Source organism: Astyanax mexicanus, unplaced genomic scaffold (assembly GCF_023375975.1).
Source record: "Astyanax mexicanus isolate ESR-SI-001 unplaced genomic scaffold, AstMex3_surface scaffold_36, whole genome shotgun sequence".
In the NCBI taxonomy this organism is placed as follows: Eukaryota; Metazoa; Chordata; class Actinopteri; order Characiformes; family Acestrorhamphidae; genus Astyanax; species Astyanax mexicanus.
Window position 1 is genome coordinate 490,001 of NW_026040046.1, and position 2,500 is coordinate 492,500.

Below are 2,500 nucleotides of genomic sequence, written 5' to 3' on the forward strand. Positions count from 1 at the left end.
GAATACCAGGTGCTGTAAGCTTTTCCCCTCTTGCTTCCATTACCATGGTCTTGTTATACATTACTAGTTTGTTATCTGAAACCCAACATAGATGAAGTTGCATAAGTAGTCTTGATGAGAGCTCTGCAATGGCTTACGGTCACATTACCCTGAGAACGCCCGATCTCGTCTGATCTCGGAAGCTAAGCAGGGTTTGGCCTGGTTAGTACTTGGATGGGAGACCACCTGGGAATACCAGGTGCTGTAAGATTTTCCCCTCTTGTTTCCATTACCATGGTCTTGTTATACATTACTAGTTTGTTGTCTGAAACCCAACATAGATGAAGTTGCATAAGTAGTCTTGATGAGAGCTCTGCAATGGCTTACGGTCACACTACCCTGAGAACGCCCGATCTCGTCTGATCTCGGAAGCTAAGCAGGGTTTGGCCTGGTTAGTACTTGGATGGGAGACCACCTGGGAATACCAGGTGCTGTAAGCTTTTCCCCTCTTGCTTCCATTACCATGGTCTTGTTATACATTACTAGTTTGTTATCTGAAACCCAACGTAGATGAAGTTGCATAAGTAGTCTTGATGAGAGCTCTGCAATGGCTTACGGTCACACTACCCTGAGAACGCCCGATCTCGTCTGATCTCGGAAGCTAAGCAGGGTTTGGCCTGGTTAGTACTTGGATGGGAGTCCACCTGGGAATACCAGGTGCTGTAAGCTTTTCCCCTCTTGCTTCCATTACCATGGTCTTGTTATACATTACTAGTTTGTTATCTGAAACCCAACATAGATGAAGTTGCATAAGTAGTCTTGATGAGAGCTGTGCAATGGCTTACGGTCACACTACCCTGAGAACGCCCGATCTCGTCTGATCTCGGAAGCTAAGCAGCGTTTGGCCTGGTTAGTACTTGGATGGGAGACCACCTGGGAATACCAGGTGCTGTAAGCTTTTCCCCTCTTGCTTCCATTACCATGGTCATGTTATACATTACTAGTTTGTTATCTGAAACCCAACATAGATGAAGTTGCATAAGCAGTCTTGATGAGAGCTCTGCAATGGCTTACGGTCACACTACCCTGAGAACGCCCAATCTCGTCTGATCTCGGAAGCTAAGCAGGGTTTGGCCTGGTTAGTACTTGGATGGGAGACCACCTGGGAATACCAGGTGCTGTAAGCTTTTCCCCTCTTGCTTCCATTACCATGGTCTTGTTATACATTACTAGTTTGTTATCTGAAACCCAACATAGATGAAGTTGCATAAGTAGTCTTGATGAGAGCTCTGCAATGGCTTACGGTCACACTACCCTGAGAACTCCCGATCTCGTCTGATCTCGGAAGCTAAGCAGGGTTTGGCCTGGTTAGTACTTGGATGGGAGACCACCTGGGAATACCAGGTGCTGTAAGCTTTTCCCCTCTTGCTTCCATTACCATGGTCTTGTTATACATTACTAGTTTGTTATCTGAAACCCAACATAGATGAAGTTGCATAAGTAGTCTTGATGAGAGCTCTGCAATGGCTTACGGTCACACTACCCTGAGAACGCCCGATCTCGTCTGATCTCGGAAGCTAAGCAGGGTTTGGCCTGGTTAGTACTTGCATGGGAGACCACCTGGGAATACCAGGTGCTGTAAGCTTTTCCCCTCTTGCTTCCATTACCATGGTCTTGTTATACATTACTAGTTTGTTATCTGAAACCCAACATAGATGAAGTTGCATAAGTAGTCTTGATGAGAGCTCTGCAATGGCTTACGGTCACACTACCCTGAGAACGCCCGATCTCGTCTGATCTCGGAAGCTAAGCAGGGTTTGGCCTGGTTAGTACTTGGATGGGAGACCACCTGGGAATACCAGGTGCTGTAAGCTTTTCCCCTCTTGCTTCCATTACCATGGTCTTGTTATACATTACTAGTTTGTTATCTGAAACCCAACATAGATGAAGTTGCATAAGTAGTCTTGATGAGAGCTCTGCAATGGCTTACGGTCACACTACCCTGAGAACGCCCGATCTCGTCTGATCTCGGAAGCTAAGCAGCGTTTGGCCTGGTTAGTACTTGGATGGGAGACCACCTGGGAAAACCAGGTGCTGTAAGCTTTTCCCCTCTTGCTTCCATTACCATGGTCTTGTTATACATTACTAGTTTTTTATCTGAAACCCAACATAGATGAAGTTGCATAAGTAGTCTTGATGAGAGCTCTGCCAAGGCTTACGGTCACACTACCCTGAGAATGCCCGATGTCGTCTGATCTCGGAAGGTAAGCAGGGTTTGGCCTGGTTAGTACTTGGATGGGAGACCACCTGGGAATACCAGGTGCTGTAAGCTTTTCCCCTCTAGCTTCCATTACCATGGTCTTGTTATACATTACTAGTTTGTTATCTGAAACCCAACATAGATGAAGTTGCATAAGTAGTCTTGATGAGAGCTCTGCAATGGCTTACGGTCACACTACCCTGAGAACGCCCGATCTCGTCTGATCTCGGAACCTAAGCAGGGTTTGGCCTGGTTAGTACT

At 46.5% G+C, this 2,500-nt stretch overlaps 11 non-coding genes and 1 pseudogene across 11 annotated transcripts in view; all 12 read left to right on the plus strand.

Annotated features, from left to right (window-relative positions):
* LOC125791337 (5S ribosomal RNA) overlaps positions 1–21 on the plus strand; it is a 119-nt gene extending 98 nt beyond the window's left edge. The window contains exon 1 of the ribosomal RNA XR_007431063.1: positions 1–21. This exon is cut by the window's left edge and continues 98 nt beyond it. This is a non-coding gene — a ribosomal RNA (5S ribosomal RNA).
* A 110-nt stretch (positions 22–131) lies between these two features.
* LOC125792434 (5S ribosomal RNA) lies at positions 132–250 on the plus strand. Its single transcript, XR_007432166.1, has one exon. It is a non-coding gene; the product is annotated as a 5S ribosomal RNA (ribosomal RNA).
* A 110-nt stretch (positions 251–360) lies between these two features.
* Positions 361–479, plus strand: LOC125791338 (5S ribosomal RNA). The gene has a single exon (XR_007431064.1). It is a non-coding gene; the product is annotated as a 5S ribosomal RNA (ribosomal RNA).
* A 110-nt stretch (positions 480–589) lies between these two features.
* Positions 590–708, plus strand: LOC125791839 (5S ribosomal RNA). Its single transcript, XR_007431571.1, has one exon. It is a non-coding gene; the product is annotated as a 5S ribosomal RNA (ribosomal RNA).
* Positions 709–818: 110 nt separating this feature from the next.
* LOC125792223 (5S ribosomal RNA) lies at positions 819–937 on the plus strand. Its single transcript, XR_007431955.1, has one exon. It is a non-coding gene; the product is annotated as a 5S ribosomal RNA (ribosomal RNA).
* A 110-nt stretch (positions 938–1,047) lies between these two features.
* On the plus strand, positions 1,048–1,166 carry LOC125792316 (5S ribosomal RNA). Its single transcript, XR_007432048.1, has one exon. It is a non-coding gene; the product is annotated as a 5S ribosomal RNA (ribosomal RNA).
* Positions 1,167–1,276: 110 nt separating this feature from the next.
* LOC125791596 (5S ribosomal RNA) lies at positions 1,277–1,395 on the plus strand. The gene has a single exon (XR_007431322.1). It is a non-coding gene; the product is annotated as a 5S ribosomal RNA (ribosomal RNA).
* Positions 1,396–1,505: 110 nt separating this feature from the next.
* Positions 1,506–1,624, plus strand: LOC125791883 (5S ribosomal RNA). Its single transcript, XR_007431615.1, has one exon. It is a non-coding gene; the product is annotated as a 5S ribosomal RNA (ribosomal RNA).
* Positions 1,625–1,734: 110 nt separating this feature from the next.
* On the plus strand, positions 1,735–1,853 carry LOC125791339 (5S ribosomal RNA). The gene has a single exon (XR_007431065.1). It is a non-coding gene; the product is annotated as a 5S ribosomal RNA (ribosomal RNA).
* A 110-nt stretch (positions 1,854–1,963) lies between these two features.
* LOC125792271 (5S ribosomal RNA) lies at positions 1,964–2,082 on the plus strand. The gene has a single exon (XR_007432003.1). It is a non-coding gene; the product is annotated as a 5S ribosomal RNA (ribosomal RNA).
* Positions 2,083–2,192: 110 nt separating this feature from the next.
* LOC125792661 (5S ribosomal RNA) lies at positions 2,193–2,311 on the plus strand (annotated as a pseudogene).
* A 110-nt stretch (positions 2,312–2,421) lies between these two features.
* Positions 2,422–2,500, plus strand: part of LOC125792328 (5S ribosomal RNA) — a 119-nt gene continuing 40 nt past the window's right edge. The window contains exon 1 of the ribosomal RNA XR_007432060.1: positions 2,422–2,500. This exon is cut by the window's right edge and continues 40 nt beyond it. This is a non-coding gene — a ribosomal RNA (5S ribosomal RNA).